The 19,399-nt window shown below is 43.0% G+C and overlaps 2 long non-coding RNA genes across 5 annotated transcripts; one reads left to right on the forward strand and one right to left on the reverse strand.

Moving 5' to 3' along the window:
• Window positions 1-3,588: 3,588 nt before the first annotated feature.
• Window positions 3,589-9,389, forward strand: LOC147379727 (uncharacterized). Of its 3 annotated transcripts, none has more exons than XR_015133857.1 (3): window positions 3,589-3,682; window positions 5,187-5,291; window positions 8,763-9,389. It is a non-coding gene; the product is annotated as an uncharacterized LOC147379727 (long non-coding RNA). The 3 variants fall into 3 exon arrangements; XR_015133862.1 differs by lacking the exon at window positions 3,589-3,682 and adding an exon at window positions 4,494-4,561; XR_015133861.1 differs by lacking the exon at window positions 3,589-3,682 and adding an exon at window positions 4,500-4,531.
• Window positions 9,390-10,483: 1,094 nt separating this feature from the next.
• Window positions 10,484-16,577, reverse strand: LOC147379728 (uncharacterized). 2 transcript variants are annotated; one of them, XR_015169033.1, is made up of 3 exons: window positions 16,296-16,577; window positions 10,704-10,872; window positions 10,484-10,556 (listed from the first exon to the last, which is right to left on the reverse strand). It is a non-coding gene; the product is annotated as an uncharacterized LOC147379728 (long non-coding RNA). The 2 variants fall into 2 exon arrangements; XR_015169034.1 differs by having other exon boundaries at window positions 10,704-10,869; window positions 16,296-16,452.
• Window positions 16,578-19,399: the final 2,822 nt, after the last annotated feature.

Here is a 19,399-nt window from a genome sequence, read left to right on the forward strand (position 1 = left end):
CCAGAGCCCTGAGATGCTTGCTGTCCTCCTGGCACACTGCCCACTCCTTTGAGGTGGGAACTAGCACAGATTGCCCTCACTCTGTGATCTCTGTCCTCCCTCCTGCTTTATGAAACTCTATCTCTTCCTTTAAGGTTTTGTTTGAATGTCTCTTCTCAAAAGTCTTCTCTCATTCTTCCATGCAGAGCCAATTAGTCACTGCCTTCCACGTGCTCATAACACATTTTGTTCACAGTTGTATTATAACATATCAAATAGGTTTTTTATTATTTGTGTGTGTGTGTGTGTGTGTGTGGCAAGTAGGGTCCATGTCTTAGTTATACTTTTCTATCCAGAACCTAGTAGGGCTGGGCACCTGGTACTAGTGGCTACTTAGCAAGTGGGTTTGTAGATAGATCATTGGATGGAAGGGTGGGTAGGTGGATGAAAGGATTACTAAATGGATAAATACAAGCTACCCCCACTTCTCATTTTAAAAGCAAGACAATTCTGATCTGGTTTGTCATCTGTGAAATGAAGAATCAGACTGGGCGATTCTAAAGGTTACATCCACCTCTAATGTTCCAGGTTCTGAGAGTTCATAAATCACGCCTGGTTTTTGTCAGTGAAATCAGAAAGCCTTCTTGGCTTGACTGCTTGAGAGAACACAAAGGGCTCCCAGGTTCATGATTAAGGATCGTAAAGCCCATGGAGCCCTGCTGCACTGGGATAAATAAAGCCTGAGCATGGGCTGGGTGCCCTCCTGTCCCAGTTGGCAACACTCATCACACCTTGACATACCTGCTGAGGCGAAGAAGCCTCAAGCAGAACAGGTTTCAAGCTGGCTCAGCAATAGCACAGCTAAACATGCCTGTAAATTTCCAGGGCTGAGCCAGGGCCTGGAGAAGTGAGCACGGGCCGCTATGTTACTCAGATCCGGGGGCTATTTTTGCTTACCCCATCATCTGTGGGTGCCATTGTCAGGGCAGACTTGAGTAGATTTAGGTCAGAGATGAGGATAGAAATAATTCCTAACTCAGCTTCTGATGCAGGAGAAAAGAGTGAGGACACATATTACCCTCCCTATCAGGCTAGAAGAGAAGGTGACCAGAGATTCAGTTCAAGCCAGAGAGCCTGTTTGGGTGGCAACCACATGCTTAGCCTTTGGCCAGGATCACTGGAGAAGGCAGGGAGGGATGACATGGGTCCTGCCTTCAAGAAGTTTATACTTGAGTGAGGGAGACCAGTGGTGTACTTAAGATGAGAGAGGTAAGTTCTTTGGGAAGCCGAGAGGAAAGGAAGTTCGTATGGATGAAGATTAGAAAAGGAAGGAATACTTCAAAGGAGGAGATGTAAGCAACAGACAGAAAGGGCATCAATCAACCATGTCCGTCAGGAAGGGTGCTCAAACAAGGCATGGAGGGGTCGGAGTCAGGGCAGTGGAGGAAGGTGGGCAGTGTGCTTGGCTACAGAAGAGGTGTCTAAGAGAAGGAAGAGGGGGCCTCACTACACTGGAAGAGGTGGGGCAGAGGAGCCAGCCATGTCTTAGACACATGCATAAACAATATTTACCCAGTGCCAGTTTTTGCCAGGTTCTGTTCCTACCTTTGAGTGTCAGTTCCCAAGGTTTAGAATGCATCCTGGAGGCAGCGGGGACCAGAGAGGACCCTGAGTGGGACAGTATGGAGAGCCTTGCTCTTCCCTACACAACCTCTGTAATCCACTCCTGGGAGATTATGTAATCAATTACTACTTATCATCAACACAATACTTTTACAGGGAATATCAGGATATATATATACACACACACACAGCTCTGGGAATAAGTCTACTGGAGCTAAAAAGATGGGATATAGAAGGCCAGATGTCAAAAGTACTTTCCTGACCACTGTAACAGCAGGAATTGGGGCTCTCAGATCCTAGGACTGGTCTCCTGTGACATTTCCTCCTTCACTCTGGATGGCAACAGAGATCTCAGCCCTCTGGTCGCTCATGTGCAAACAGCCGATTTCCAGGCCCAGGATCAAAGGCAGGAGAGAGCACATAGAGATTGGTAAGAGGAAAAGAGACAAGCCAGTATTTGAAACTGTGAAAAAAACACCTCTAAACCCAAAGAGCAGCTCAGTTTAAAGGGATTGAGTCCTACATTTCAAAAATGCAATCAACATTGAAATCATTCATTTCCTTCTTCCCTCTTCCTATACAGGGAGGGACTTTACCATAAGCTAATTTGGAAGTTAAGTGAGTGCAAACTTACTTTTGAAAGTACCCAAGAGGCAGAAATAGGGATGAATCAAGCTGTAAAACAGGCAGTGCAAAGACAGATGCTAGGAATTTAAACTCATCCGGTAGCTTTTAAATAAGGTCACTCTTGCTGGTATGGGGGCTTATATGGTTCTTGGCTATTTTTGAAAAGTTTTCATTTTGACTGGATGCTGGGGACTTCATTGGTCCTTTGCCCTGTGAACTGTCAGAGAGCCAGGGCGAGGCTTTTATACAGAGAGGACACTGAGGACCTTCAAACCCTGTTGATAATGGGGGTGTCCAGACTCCCTTCAGAAAGAGGGCATTTCTCCTCCATCTCAATTTCCTGCTGTGGAGAAACTCTGCGTGTTATAGGAGTCAGGCTGATAGGAATAGCCCCAGCATTAGCCCCAGGATATGTGGGTTCTACGTCAAGTCTAACCCTTAACAGCCAAAAGACTATGGCAGAGTCATGCTCCCTCTTGGGTCCTCAGTTTTCTTTTATGAGAATCCAGGGAATTAAGATTGTTATATTTGTGGTCCCTGCCAGAACTAATGAACTACGAATTGAATTTTTTCAGATGCTAAACTGGCCAATTCAATGAATCAGATTCTCTTTTATCCTGATGTTCACGAGGAAAAAAGAATTGGTAAAACAATAACTTATACCAGATACTGTGCTGATATGCTTATCATTTCACCGACCAACAAACTGATATTCAGGATGAAATGACTCAACTAAACCACAACAGCAATTCCGATGGCCTGGTGGGGAATTAGGACAGAAGCAGCCCAGATTCTCACACCTTCTGCATTTGCACCCAGAATCTCAGAAAATCAGGTTATGATCTTAATGGTAATAATGAATGATAATATTGAATGCTAATAGATCTTAAAATATCTTATGAATTATCAGAGAAAGCTTAAATCATACCAGTGTATGATTTTAGTGTTTAGCAAAGTGTGTTGCAATTTAGTATTTGGAGACCAAGTATCAGTAAATGATATAGATGGCAACAACATGAACCAGAATTTTCCATTGCCCAGAATATTTCATTGCCTAGCCACCTTAGGTAAACAGGAATTTACTGTGGCATCAAAACAATAGTGGCCTCTAAGGACTATATTCTGGGAGTCTCAGGCTTGCCAACTGTCCAGCAACGGGTCAGCTGCAGACTCACTGTCCACTCTAGCTGGGCATTACTGGGATTCAATCAGTCTCCACTTCAGAAATCATGGGCGGTGTTTCCATGGAGCTCTGCCCGAAAAGAGGTGATCTAAATCTTGCATGAGAGATGTACATCAATAGGGAGCTTTGCCTAGAACACTGTGACCTAAAAAATCATATTAAGGAACTCAGAATGCAGAGTCAGTTTCAGAGACACCAGGTGACCTTGTGCAAGGCACCTTGTAGATTGCCTTGCTGACTGGACTCCCCTAATGAATGGTGACTGCCTCTGTGAGTACCTGGGTTAGTGGCAAGCCCCTGCCAGGGGCAAACATTCTGATTTTCACTGCCCTATTTTTTAAAGGCAGCCTGCTTCTTCTATTAATCATCTTGCTGTTTGTTTGTTCTGGGAAGGCAAGCACTGATTCACAAAGGGAAATATCTCTTAGTGGTTAGACTGGAACGGTATCTTTGCTGTGTGCTTTTGAAGATCCTGTTCATTTTATTTTTTCAAATCGCTTAGATAAAGATGTAAATGATACATTTCGTGTAGACTTTAGGGCCAAGAAGGGTTTGGTCCCCCTTCCCAATCCATACATAACTATTCTTCCTTTAAAAGTACTGCATAATACTGCAGAGTTCCCTCTTTGTCTAAGCTGCTGGGAGGCTCAAAAATCACACTCTATGCTTCAGTAAAGTTATTATAATTCTGAGTTCTCTTCTTCCTCACTGTCCTCTTCTTTCCTGGCCAGGTCTTAATCTTTTATCTGTTTTTTTTTTTTAAATGAGATTGTTACCTCTATATCATGTGAGCTATTTCGGATATTTTTTTGGAAGTGCCATGCAAATAAGTCAATAATGTGAGTTAAAGTGTTTCATGAGTGCTTTCCAGATGTAGAAATTGAGAAGACGAATGCTTATTCTATGATGAAGTCTAAACTTTTCACTTCTAACACAGATTCATCATTAATGTTTAAAAGCTTATAGGTAGTAATAACTATGAACCTTTGCACAGCGTTTACCATTTATAAGGCAAATGCCTTCACATGTGTGCTGTATTTTTAAATTAGTGTTCTCCCTTTATAGATGAAAAAGTGAGGTTTAGAGAGATTAAGTGGATTGCCAGAAGCCATGGAGCTGGTAAACTCTGGTCTCCTGACCCTCAGCCAGGTCTTTTGCCGGTCCCCGTTCCCCAATATCATCTTGCCTCTCACTAGCTTCTCATTTAAACCAGCATTCTTCACGTTATCTTCAAACACATTGTTCAGGTTTTTTTAATACGTCAATCAGATTGAAATAAAAGATCATCTTAGGGGCTATTTCTCTCACTGAGATGGTCTGCAGGCAGTCTGGAAACTGCTGATTTAAGGTCTAAAGGGTCAAGCTTGGAATGACCCTTCTAGGAAATCTGAGTTCCCTCCTGTCATGCCTGGGGTTCCCTGCTTCAGTTTAACTGACACATCATGGGCAATCATGTTTGAAGTGTAAATAAAAAATGGGAAAATGTGATTTTTAACATGCTTTTCTCTTCCTAGAAGTTATTTTAAATACCCCTGGGGCTCCCCTGTCCCTGAGTGGCCCATAGAATACCAGATCCACAGATTGTTGGGGCAGTCATGGAAAATGACTCATTGCTTCTGAGGGCTGGTTGGTATGGAAACATATGATATCCTTCACACTCAAAACCTCACAGTCAAGTTGGTCCACCAAGTGGGTCAGCCAGACAACCTGCTTTAATGTCTCCTTAAAAATTAGGTAGTTACTGCTTTTGAATTTTTGTTTCCTCCCACTTTAGGCCACCCACCTACTACCAACTGCAAGTTGAAGAGCTTTGGGAGTAGTTTGTCCAGAAGGTCCACTGCGCCTAGAACCTTCTGGGAGGTCGAGCACCCGAAAAGAGGTGTGTATCCAACACTTTTCTTTCTGATCTCCTTCTCCAGGCTTGGCTGGACCCAATAGGCCTCAGATCCTGCCCACAGTCTGGGGGCTGGAAAGGCTAATCTCAAAGGGCTAGAAATGAGTCAGTTTCCACACTCAGCTTCAGGCGTGTGGCTTCCTGAAGCCCAGACGAGGAAGCTCTGAATTTCAAAGAGCAATTTTTTTTTCTTTGCATACCATATCCGGAACTGAAACCACCAATTCATTTCACTTAAGATCTCACACTACACTTAGGTTATCAATAACATTCCAGAGATAAGATACCCAGGCTTCATGAACCGAGTCTTTCTGTCTCTGTCACTCTCTTTTCTCCTGGTACTAATGTTGTTGGTTTCTTCCTTTTCTTTTGTTCAGTCCCGACAAGACAGAATTCAGAGGCCTTTGTGTCCTTCACAGGTGTTTATGAGGGTTTGTCCCTGCCCATAGCTTTCTGCTTTCCCTTGCAAGTCAGCTTGACTGGGTGTGAGTTAAGGTCCTAGGTTACATGTCTCATTCCAGGGGGGCAACTGACTTTGTGACTTTGCTGACAGCATCCACACAGAGGTCATCCCACTAACCTGGGAAAGCAGTTAAAAGATGGAGTGTATGGAGAGATACAAGCAAACTTCAAGAAACAGGAAATCGATGGAAAATGTATACAATGGCAATGCCTCCCAATGTCAACTGATACATCAACCTGTTAGGGAGAAAAAGAATCTCTACCATTTACATAGTACCTTTCAATTTATAAACCACTTTCACATCCTTTTTCTATCTTCATTCTCACCAGAACTTGTGAAATTAGCCAGACAAGCTTTATCTTCCCCAATTTAGACAGGAGAGAGTACCCAGTGCTAATAAAAGTGATGGGCCCATGCCATAAGAGTGAAAAAAGCAGATACCTCAGATTAGAAACCAGTTCTATTCATTCCAACTCCCGTATTCTTGGAACTCCCATTTAACCTTATATATAATATAATATTACATCACAATCCATGACCTAATGTTACACAGTCATTTGTTGACATTTTAGAATTTTAGGTTCTTAAAGGTCAGGATTAATGGCTGTTGTTCATTACTTTGGTACAAACTTCTAAGTCTCTGCTTTCTTTATTTAAAAAGTAGAAGAAGGCATTGAATCCTGTGTTGCTTTCAATGTTAACATTCTGTGGGTCCTTGTATCAGTGACTACTGAATCCATGGAATTAACCAAAAATGTTACCCAAAGGATTTTCTATGGAGCATAAGAACCCAGGATGACTGTGGTGTTAAGTAAAAATGGTTATCATGGTCAAATAAGTCAGAAAAAAAAGAAGGATTATTCAAAATGAAACAGGTTGCTTTGCTCTGGCCCTTCTCAGAGCCTTTACATGCAAATCTACATAGGGAGGGGGACTATGGAATGTGCAACATTCCTCTAAGTTGGCCCTAGAACATGGATCTCATAGAATCAGTGTGCTATGGATCCCATTGTGATAAACAGCAGGACATTCTCTGATGATCCCATTGGTCTTTTAAAGCAGCATCATAGATTCCAAGAAAAATCTTACAACACCCCAGTACCACTACCACCTCCTGCTGCACCCGACCTCAGTACTGTATTTGCTAGGCCATGGAAGGCGACCCTCCAAGCCAGGTACTGCCTAGCATGGAGCAACTCCACTGTACAATCTGGATCACATCATTTCAGCCACAGAAGACTTTGAGCTGGAAAAAAAAAAAAAAAAAAAACCCACAATCCATCTGAAAGCAAGCACTTCCACATGTGGCCTGAATATAGGACTAGAGGCAGCATCTTTGATTGCTTTGGAAAGTTACTGCCCTTTCATTTCCCTGAGAGCAGGATCTCATCACTCTCTTTTTATGGGAGAAGAAAGGTGAGGCCGCTTAAAGATTTTCCATCCTGTCCATTGCCATTCTAACTCCCGTAGCTCTTTCAGCATCCTCCCTCTATGGAAAAAAGGAATTCTAGGCTTTCAGAGAGACTCTTAGAGGGTGGCATTGTGCAGGGGGCTTTGTCTGGTCTGCAGCCTCTTTTCAGCACCCCTTCCACAGCGCCTGTAGAATGGCTTCTAAGACTATGTGCTGTCTTCTCAGAGGCAGTCTGGCTCTATGTTAACATATTTTAGATTGTCCAAAATTTCTAAGCCACACTCTGTCTCATGGGAACTTCCTCCTGTGGCCAGCACCAAACAATTCTGATCATGCTTATGCAAGCATCCAAGGTGTTGCTGCCAGTCTCACAGGTGACTCAGCTTGTCTTAAATCCCTATCAGAAAAGTCCCATGAACAGCAAGGACTTCTATTCTCGAGCCCAGCTTCTTGTGAAGTAACCTTCTGCTGTCTCTTCCCATCTTCCTCGCTCTAGAAGAAGTCTTTGTGGTGCCAAAGGTACTATTTACCTGTTTGACTGAGGAGCCCCCACTTTGAGTGAAGAATTCCTGCTCTAGGCTTAAGTCTGCAAATGCCATTTTCAAGTTTAGGGTAGTGTTTCTGCTTTTGACCTCAGCCACATTTGTGCTTGGTTAGAGATTGCTAGTTATATGAGAGACAGACAAATTATCTTTCGTCTAGAACGACATGAAACTCCCTCATGCTGAACTATGCGAAGGAAACTTCAGGCTAAAAGAAGGCATCAGGCAAACACATTTAAAATGACCCTGGGACTACTTCTGTTTTATTTGTAGGAAGAAAATAATCCTCATCTCTCCCTTGACTTGTATAGATGTTCTGCACTCTATCAACCACCTAGGTAGCACTCTAAGATTTTACATGAATATTTCACATTTGTTATCTCATTTACCCCCATAACAACCATTCAAGTCAGATATTATTGTACCATGTCATTACCCTTTATGAGAGCACTGTGGTTGTGGGCTAGTGCTAATCTTCTGTTCTATTGTTAGAATCCTGGACTGCGATTCAAAAGTTCTGGGTTCTAACCCCTCTGCGACCTTCTACAAGTCGCTTTCTCTTTCTGGCCCTCGATCTCTCCATCTGTAAAATAGAAGAGATGCGGGGTAAATTAGACAAATTTCAATACCCCCCATCCTGGTCAGCCTCTTGCAACTGCTTGTCTCTGTTCACAATGTGACCAGAGAGATAAAAAACACTGCTGAATATCCAAGACAGCAGTACCTCTCCCTAGTATTTGCCACACTGATGGTAAATGAGAAATACTGTCTCATTAGCTTTACATCTAAAAGAACAACATGCCCATAGTCATTCATTACACACAGCACTGTGACAATAATTTTTTTAATGTAGAAATCCTGATTGGTTCAAGTAAAGAAATGCTTGAGAGAAAGTTCAAGTTTTGAAACTGCTAATACCTTCCTGCGATGGTGTGTGGGACGCGGTGGGGGTAGGGAAGAGTAAGCCAGACAGTTCATCTTAGGGGTAACCTCTTTGGTTTATGTAAAATATATGACTCAAAGCAAATTCATTCTTGTAGGCTGCCATGCCTGAAGGAGGACGAAGCTGCGCTCAAAAGAGATTGAGATGTTCATACAATTAATCAGCTACGTCTTTGTGTTGTGTATCACGGTGTCTAATTTCCAGAGGAAAGATCACTTTCAAACCACATAAATGATGATGCTTTTGGGAAAAAAGACAGCAAAAAGGAAAACCCATCTCTCCTCAATGTAAAGATTTCACTATGAACTCACCTATTGTTTTTATTTTACACCCACAGTCTTGATGCTTATTATCTCTGAAATCATTTCAGTTTCCAAAAATTATCTGAAACACTCCTACATCTGGGGCTTTTGATAAACAGTCCAACTTCTACAGACAGAAACAGTTGTGCATGTGTGTGTGTGTGTGTGTGTGTGCAAACGCACGATGTGTTTGAGAGACAGAAGGATGAGTTTAAGGGAGAGGGAAAAAGTGATGGCACTCTTCTGAGCTACACAGCCTGGACACCTGTGAAGACCTGAGTAGGTTTCACTGTAACACACAAAGACGTCTATGAGCATGGGTCTTCCCTCCATGGATCTCTCTCTTGAGACTGCAAGAAACTTTGGGGTAATTTTACTCTGATGCTAAGAATAAAAATCATGATGAATGTTTTGAGCACTTACAATGTTCCAGGAAATTTTCTAAGAGCTTTAATACACGTGAAATCACATATTACTCACAAGTCAATGAGGTTGATACTATTCTTATCACATTCTACAGATGAAAAAAAAAATCACAGAGAAGTAGGCTCCCAATCACTGGCTTATTCACAATGAATTAAAATCTTGCCTGACAACCATCAAGACTGGAGAGGCCACTTCCTGTGGGAGGAGCTTTCAGTGAGATGGAATCTCTCTCCTCTCAACTGTCTCCAGCTTTCTCATGGCATTGAAGCCACTGCCTTAAGCTACAGTAATCTGTGTGCCTGTTAAATCTTCTCTGGGAAGACCCTAAGGTCCTTATGATCAGGGTAGTATTAAAATTATCCTTGTTTTTCCACAGCCATGGCAAAAGTGCCTGGCACTGCATAGGCATTTTAGGAGATACTAGTTGAAAAAGTGAATGAAGAAACCCAAGTTTCAGACCTGAGTTTGCACAATCATGTTAGAAAAATTGATACAGACAGCTCTCCAGGACCAAAGCTGGCTAAATCTTGAGACAATGATCATGACTATTAAAATAAAACATGTTATTTGCTTTTAATCCCTGTAGAGGTTTCCTCTGAATTCATCTTCACCTCTTGGATGGTTATGGTGTGTGCCCTGTCCATCTGGCCTGAAAAGTAGATTTTAAAAGAAATACTGTAATGAGAGTGAGAAAGCTTAAGTCATGTCAAGTTCTGAAGTTTGTTGTATGCACCTCCTTTGCTCATCCTGAAGTTAACTTTTTACAGGTTAAATTGATACCATTCTTATTAGCTTTCCTTTTCCTTTTAGAAGTAGAGCAGAATCCCATCTAGAACACAGGTTAAACCTCACCTCCAAAGCATCTCGAGACCATATTGGAAAACTGAGATGTAACGAGATGCCTCTGATAAAAGTGTGATCTTATAACAAAGGAGCTCCTTAAAATAGATAATCCCCCAAAGTCACCCACTTTAACCCTCTCATTTAGCAGATAGGGATAATGTGGCTCAGAGAGAGGAAATGAGCTGCCAAAGGTACCAGATCAATTTAATAATAATAAAAAAGAGAATACACTCAAGACAGGGAACTCTTAGATGAGACTCTTCCCTTTTATTGATACAGTTTGCTATCCTTCATGACTCGGTTACAAGTTTCAGTGATTCCTAGAATAAAACAGATTACATTTGAGGTAAAAGTTTGATTGGAGTTCAAGGACATCCTCAGGCTTGGGCAAGACTAATCTTAAGGGCCCGCATGGTGGGAGAGGGTGGGTCTCTATTTTTGTTCACATACTAAACATTTGTACCTACCAAACCACAGCAGGATAAATTAGTTGGTTGGCATCAAAAGAGCATGAGTCACCATTCTCACCAGCAATAAATCTGATTTCTGGCACAGAGGAGATCAAATTCAAAATGACAGCTGAGATCGGAGTATGTTGGCCTCCCTCCATTCATGGTTCTTCTGCCCATGTCCCTGCTGGAAGAAAATGTTACTTTACCTCACAGTGATGGTGGAGGCTTTTAGAGTAGCCATGATCTTGTAATGCTGCTGGTAGCTAAAAAGCCATCAAAAGAGAGCAGTGCCTGAGCAGATGGCAATGACCAGCAGGTGAAATCTTAGCCTTGTCCATTGCTCTCTACCTGACTTTGAACATGCACATGTCTCTGAGGGCTGCACTTCCCCCATGTGAAATTTGAAGAGTCTGGGCAGAGAATGTGCAGAGTGCCCTCCACTTCAAGGATTCACTAAGCTCATGAATGGATCAACGACTCCTTTCCTGAGTGTGGTTCTGGGAGTCCTCAGGAAAGCAGCCACTCGGAGACATGTGGTTTCAACTAACAGTCTTGACTTCAAGGATTGCATTTACTCCAACCCTTGCAGCCATTTGGGAGCTGGAAACATATGGACTTGAAGTTCAAAGAATGGACTCTGTTCCAATCTCAGCCCTACAACCTAGGTGATCTTAAACAACTTCAGTTCCCTTTCTGAACCTCCGACTCTTCCTCTGAAGAGTCCAGGCAATGATACCTATTTCATTGAGTTGTCTTGTGGGTCAGAAGAGATTTTACATGTCAAAGTGCTTATAACCTGAAAAGCATACGGGTTTTGTGGGGGAGGATGAGGATGGAGATGTAGATGAGGGGTTAAGAACAGTTTTTGATTTTCCATAGAGATACAAATGAACTGTAGGTTCAGGGTCAGCAAGTAAGGGCAGAGACTGAGACATGCTGGCTGAGTGCTCTGCTCACCCTGAGCATCACCCCAGTTTTCCCTTTCCACCGTCACCCCCGTCTCCCCAGTACAGCAGAAAGTGTCACCCGTCTTACGTCTTGCGCCTCCCTCACCCCCACCCTCCTCACTGCAGACCCAGCTGGAGTGTCAAATCAAAACCCTTGTACAGATATTTCACCCTCACTTCTAGACCGTCTAAAAGAAAACAACAGAGGCGCTCCCTCCGCCTACACATTTCCCTTTGTTTTGAGGGCTATGGCAGCCTGGTCCTGTGGCAGTTAGAGCTCCCAGCGAGACAAGCAGCTCCATCTCTGAGTCTTCTCTTGGCACACTCGAGTTCTGGGTGTTCAGCAGGTGACCTGGCATTTTCCTAGGGCTAAGTAAGGCATGATGGTATCCAGTAGGCATGACACATGAGGTGGAAGACAGGGCTTTTCACGTGGATCCACAAGCTGATGGAGCTGCAAAGGGCATTAGGAACTATCCATTTCAACCCCCTGTTGGTTCAGTTCAGTTCAGTTCAGTTCAGTCGCTCAGTCATGTCCGACTCTTTGCAACCCCATGAATCGTAGCACGCCAGGCCTCCCTGTCCATCACCAACTCCCAGAGTTCACCCAGACTCACGTCCATCAAATCAGTGATGCCATCCAGCCATCTCATCCTCTGTCGTCCCCTTCTCCTCCTGCCCCCAATCCCTCCCAGCATCAGAGTCTTTTCCAATGAGCCAACTCTTTGCATGAGGTGGCTAAAGTACTGGAGTTTCAGCTTTAGCATCATTCCTTCCAAAGAAATCCCAGGACTGATGTCCTTTAGAATGGACTGGCTGGATCTCCTTGCTGTACAAGGGACTCTCAAAAGTCTTCTCCAACACCACAGTTCAAAAGCATCAATTCTTCGGCTCTCAGCTTTCTTCACAATCCAACTCTCGCATCCATACATGACCACTGGAAAAACCATAGCCTTCACTAGACAGACCTTTGTTGGCAAAGTAATGTCTCTGCTTTTCAATACACTATCTAGGTGGTCATAACTTTTCTTCCAAGGAGTAAGCCTCTTTTAATTTCATGGATGCAGTGATTTGGGAGCCTAAAAAACAAAGTCTGACACTGTTTCCACTGTTTCCCCATCTATTTCCCATGAAGTGATGGGACCAGATACCATGATCTTTGTCTTCTGAATGTTGAGCTTTAAGCCAACTTTTTCACTCTCCACTTTCATTTTCATCAAGAGGCTTTTTAGTTCCTCTTCACTTTCTGCCATAAGAGTGGTGTCATCTGCATATCTGAGGTTATTGATATTTCTCCCAGCAATCTTGATTCCAGCTTGTGCTTCTTCCAGCCCAGCATTTCTCATTATGTACTCTGCATATAAGTTAAATAAGCATGGTGACAATATACAACCTTGATGTACTCCTTTTCCTATTTGGAACCGGTCTGCTGTTCCATGTCCAGTTCTAACTGTTGCTTCCTGACCTGCATACAGATTTCTCAAGAGGCAGGTCAGGTGGTCTGGTATTCCCATCTCTTTCAGAATTTTCCACAGTTTATTGTGATCCACACAATCAAAGGCTTTGGCATAGTCAATAAAGCAGAAATAGATGTTTTTCTGGAACTCTCTTGCCTTTTCCATGATCCAGCGGATGTTAGCAATTTGATCTCTGGTTCCTCTGCCTTTTCTAAAACCAGCCTGAACATCTGGAAGTTCATAGTTCACGTACTGCTGAAGCCTGGCTCGGAGAATTTTGAGCATTACTTTATGTGCGGTAGTTTGAGTGCAATTGTGTGGTAGTTTGAGCATTCTTTGGCATTGTCTTTCTTTGGGATTGGAATGAAAACTGTTGGTTACAGATGCACAAACTGAGCCCTAAAGAAGAGAAGTGATGTGTAGTGTCGTTCATAAATTTAGAACCAGAAGGATCTGTAAGGACATCTAAATCAAATTCCTTGTTGTATGGATGAGGAAACTGAGGTTCAGCAATGCTAACATACGTGCTCCAGAGTTAAGGAATTAGTACCCATCCCACAACCTGTGGTTCAAAGATCAGATCTAATTTCATGGGAACCGTACATAAAATATATAGTATGGAAACTGTATGTGAAATCTAGCTTCTAAGACTATGTAAATCAAGCAATAGGTTATTATATTCATGTACATTTGGGGAAATAAATTTATATCCATATTTTAGAATTCCTACTTTAGTTTGAGACTCATCATGTGTTCCTGGGTAGAGGATGTGATGAAGGGCATAATTAAATTTGTGTTAGTGGTTTAGGATATATGGATATAGGCAAAAAAAATAACTACTAAGAGTTACTTTTATTCCAATTCTGAGGCCTAAAGGAGCCATGCTGCTGCTAAGTCACTTCAGTTGTGTCCGACTCTGTGTGACCCCAGAGACGGCAGCCCACCAGGCTCCCCCGTCCCTGGGATTCTCCAGGCAAGAACACTGGAGTGGGTTGCCATTTCCTTCTCCAATGCATGAGAGTGAAAAGTGAAAGTGAAGTCACTCAGTCGTGTCCGACTCTTCGTGACCCCATGGACTGCAGCCTACCAGGCTCCTCCATCCATGGGATTTTCCAGGCAAGAGTACTGGAGTGGGTTGCCATTGCCTTCTCCGAAAGGAGCCATATAAGTGTCAATTTTCTAACACCAGAAAGCAGTTTATCTGTGATGGTTCAAAGTTAGGCCCTACTGAGTGAAAGTTAAGTCTAGAAACAGAAGAATCTGTATGAGTATTGGATCTAAAGCATATTACTTACTGAAGCATTTGTCTCACTTTGGGGCCAGATCAGTGTTGTGTTTGTAAATGTGTAACAACTGGCTTTAAGTGGGATGGGGGTGGTAAGGGGCAAGTTGCATTTGTTGTGTTTTCCAATATCCTTGGTAGAGATGTTTCCACTTAGACCACTCTCAAACTACCAGTGCAACATTGTTGAATGTGTCATTTGAAAGAGATGCACAGCAGTAGGTAATCATTCTAACATATGGATAAAAGCAATATTAACAACCTCAAGAACATATATGATAACATTTCATAAAATAAATAGGAAGTGATGAGTTTTGAGTATTTTCTACCATTGTTTTTAATGTTATTTATTTATATGTTTATGTGATTTAATTTTTAATCAGAACTGTGCTTTCAACCACTTTGCCAAATTGCTGATCATTTAATAATCAACTCTTGTAATCTGGAGCAAGTTAGCAAACCTCTGGGCCAACAGATCTGAGTTTGAATCCTGGTCTACCATTCTGCCAGCTATGTGATGTTGGGTGAGGTTTAAAACTCCTTTGAGCTTTAGTTTTTTTAGCTGTGGATGGTGACACACTAACAGTAGCTTCGTGGGTTTATACGTGATGCTCAAATGAGATAATGCTTAGCACAGTAGCTCTACGTAAACACCCCACAAATCACCATCAGCGCCCCATGCCAAATTCATGCACTCAATAAACATTTTGCAGGAATGTGTTTTATGAGTACTATCGGTGGTACATGAACTTCAGAGTTACATGCTAAGGGGGTTCAGAATACCTCAAACATGACTCTTACCCTGCTCTCAAAGAATTTATAGCCTAAAAGAATGGGATATACTGGAAGCATAATCCACAGCAAGTACTGAGCAGATCATAAAAGAACAAAGAGCTTGGGAAGGGAGAGAAGGAAGAATTCTTGGAGGCAACTGCAGTTGAGCCATAGCTGTCAGAACAGACCTGTACATACAGAGGTGTCCAGAAAGGAAGGCGCCAAGAAAGGAGAAGAAAGGGAGCAAAAGCAAGGATGAAGGAACATGAAGAGGGAGGAGTAGAAGGTTTGGCGGAACAAGGGGTGTATAAAAAGGGGTGCTGGAGAGATTGTTGGAAAGGCAAACAACCTCTCAATCACGTTAGTCTTGAATGCTGAGGAATTTGGTTTCTGCTCACTTAGCTAATCATGAGCCTGGGGAAATGTCTTCCTCTGACGCAAATTAGGTACTTGGATTACCAATCATATTATGTGAAATATTTGTTCACTAGATACATTTTTGTGGTCACTGTTCTTTCCTTGAACAAGAATTGTTAAGGGTTAACCAGATAGTGAAAGGCATTTTTAAATAAAGTTCCTCTGTGGAGAAAAAAAGTCTTGTATTCAGGGATAGAAGGTGGCATTACAGCTCCCAGTGGAAAACAAAGTCATTATTGAAAGCCTTTGATAAATATTAGGAAGGCTTAAGCCAGTGGCAGTATTTCATGAGTTTTGAATTGTCTGCTGGGTCCCTCTTGCATTATGCTTCACACACACAAAAAGTCATATGACCTACATCTTTATCTGCTCCTGTCTTCAGCTTCTATATATAGGCTTCGGTTATGAATGTTTTTTCCTATGAAAAGGTCAGACCTTGCACATGTACCATCAATGCAAAGACCTGCTTATTAAAAAGCAGGCGGGCAAGTTTGTAAAAGTCATTGAAATTATATTGATGTGGGGAAAAGCTTGGCAGCTTGCTGAAAAAGAAATAGCCTCCAAACTTTCTCAGAGGGAAGGTGGGGGAAACCTTTAGCTCATGATTACAGAAGCATTTTTTCCTCCAGGCTACAGCACCCTGTGGCTGTCCTTGGCACCCATTTACAGAAGCAGGCTGGGACACCCCCACCCCCAGCTTTCTCTTGTGCATGCGGGTGCACAGACTCACCTCAGTAAGAGAGACACCAAGCTCCGTTAACTCTTCCTCCACACTTCAAACCCCCATGGAACATCTGGAGGTGAGGCTGGGGAAGGCACCTCGCTCGGTCAGAGAGATGCAAACCCAATTTGGGGTTTCCGGTTGTACGCACAGTACAGCAGCCACCTTTGGCCAACATTGCAACACCAGAGAGAACCAGAGGAGAGTTGAACTCTTACTTTTAAGCCAAAAGTTCACAGATTCAAATACCCCTCTAAAGTCAGCAGCTCCCAGAGGCTAACCTTTGAGTCTGAATACTCTGATAAGATCGAGTTGCTTTAGGAAAAAAGCCTGCCTTCCATTTGGTTCCTTTCTCAACAAGGTCAAGCTCTTTCTTGGAATGAAATTATTTACTAAACTGATGTGAACCAGAATGGGGTGCTCTCTTTCTTTCACAGAAAAGAAACGGAAGTTTAAGAGGTTAAGAGACTTGCCCAAGTTCACTCAACACGTCAGACTCCTGTTGATTCAACATGTGGACAAGCAACCAGCCACATGGGATGGACAGCGTTGTCATAGAAAGTGGTAGATGCCATTTGCCTGTCTTCAACTAGTTAATATCCATTTGCCAAGACAAACTTTCCAGGGGACCTTATAGACCTAAAGATCACCAGATTACAGTGAATAAAGTATTAAACTGAAGCTCAGAAGAACCTTATTATGGTTTTAGATCAGAAGCTACCAGACACTTATTTATTCACTCACTCATTTATTCATTTGATCGATATTTATTGAGAACATGCCAGGCCTAATTCTAGGCACTGAGAATCCAGTGTAACAAACCAAAACATGGCTCTGACTCATGGAACTTGGGCTGCTGACCACTTTTGAATACATCGCAGATTCTTTATATAATTTTTATTTGCTCACTTCTTCATCCCCCTCATCTGCCCCTTAGAGTGTAAGCCTCTCAGAAGACTAGGCATGCCTGGCTCACTTGTAAATCTCACTGCCTGGCACCCAGTAGGTATTGGTTGCAGGAATGGTCTGGGAAGTCTCTCCAGTAATTCACTGAAAAGAGACAGAGGCTTCTTAAGAGGAATTAGAGTTGAGATTCATTTGGGACACTTCACCTATTTCCTGACTAGCAAAGTGATTCCGGAAGCCCAGCACTTGGCCTTCAGCTACAGAGGCCCATAAACAGTAGCTCCTTCTTTCCTTCCAGCTCTAAACTCTGTGTCTCCCCTACTTGGCTGGACTTCCTCCCCCGAAATGCTAAGTTTGTCTGTCTCTCTAGATAGTCCTGACTTCCCAGATCCAGCCCCTTCGAACCCCCATAAAGTTCCCTTACTGTCACCTAATGCAGGTTTTAGGCCCAAGGGGGATGAACAACATGGTGATACTGAGATAAAGACATTCTTGCTTGTGTGCATGCTAAGTAGCTTCCAGTTGTGTCCAACTCTGTGCAACCCTATGGACTGTAGCCTGCCTGGCTCCTCTGTTCACAGGATTCTCCAGGCAAAGACATTCTTAGGTTTGAACAAAACAAAGCCGACTCATTCTAGCAGGAGGAGCTGTCCAAGAATAGAGCAGGCTACCTTCGGGGGTGAGAATTCCCCATCACTTGGCAGTACCACCTCCTCAACAATGAAGTGGGAGAGTCAAGCATGGGATGGAGACATGTCACTTCTAACATCCTTTCTACGGAGTCTTCTGGGAACACCTCTCCATTCTTCACCATTATGTGTATCAGTGATGTACTAAATACCTGAAATTTCAACCCCCTTTTTCCCTGAGGAGGGGTCCAACTTGAAAGATTAACTTTCATCTAACTTCATCTTTACCAGGACACAGATTATGGTAATAGTGGTGGTCAAAGATGAATGGGTTTCTTCCCTTTTGTTAGTTTAACTCTCTTAAAATTCCACTTTTGATGCATTGCTCACTTCCTCTGAAACCTTCATCATTCTGTGTCAGTTCCAGGCTAAACTCTGATCACTGCAGCCTGGCCTCCTAGATCTTTCACCATCAGGCTCCAACACCTTGCCTTTTCAGCCTCACCTTGAACTACTGTTTATCCACTTCCTTGTTCCTAGGGTGATAAATGCAAAGCCTCTTCATCTTTTCCATCTCCACATTTTTCTTTACATTATTCCAATACCAATCATATTTGCAGTGTCTATTTCCTTATTCTTCGGAGTATTTCCTCATTTGCTATGCTCCTGTGTCCTCATCGTCATGTGCCCAGTGTTCAGTCTAGCTCTCAGGCCAGGTTTGTTGGCTAGAATTTACTTGAATTAGAAAACATTTTTCCATGCAGGGAGGCAGAAGGTCACATTGGTGACTCCCTTGCTGTGAGTCCTTGCTTTGTCACTTCCTGGTGGGGTGATTCTGACCTAGTTACTTAAACTCCCAGGGACTCCATTTCCTCATCTGTAGAATGGGAACATTAACCCCCACCTCATGTCATGGGGTTTAAATGAGTTGGCTTTAATGAAGTGCTTACTTAAGTGCCTGGCACACACTTAAGGGGATATCAATTCATTGTTTAAGGTGCCCTTTTATTTCTCCCTCTTTCATGAATATTAACTCTATTTTCCATGTATAAAGCACTTCAGAATTTACGAAGACCTTTCATATGTGTTTTCACATTTAATCATCACAGTAATAAGGGAGGTAGGTGTCACCATCCCCGGAGAGTTTTGGTGACACAGGTAAAAGCAGGGGGAGGGAGACTGTGACAGGAACTCAGAGATCCTGGTTCTCTGTCCTGAATGTATTCCGCTTCAATATCTGGCTCTCAGTCTTGCCCAGAGTCCTGGCTGTGACATTGTCCAGGCTGTTGCCAGATAAACCTCAACCCTGCCCTGAGGGTAGGGTCCATGGAGACCCTGAGTGGTGTCCTGCAGAGCCTCAGTACTCTGAGGAGTACTCTGAATGCCTGGATCAGGCTTTGTCTTGTCTCAGCGGTGAAGGGGGTTTACTAGCTCCAAGCACTCCCTGGAGACTTTGCGGTTTCATTTCATCTCTGCTGCAGATTGTTCTGTGACCTTTGCTCCATCTCTGTATGCAAACCTTTCTCACTGCAGGCCACCAGGTAATGCAGCCACAGAACAGAACACCCAGGTTAGACA

This window comes from Bos grunniens, chromosome 1, assembly GCF_055505025.1.
Source record: "Bos grunniens cultivar Pamir isolate PY7600 chromosome 1, Bosgru_T2T1.0, whole genome shotgun sequence".
NCBI lineage: Eukaryota > Metazoa > Chordata > Mammalia > Artiodactyla > Bovidae > Bos > Bos grunniens.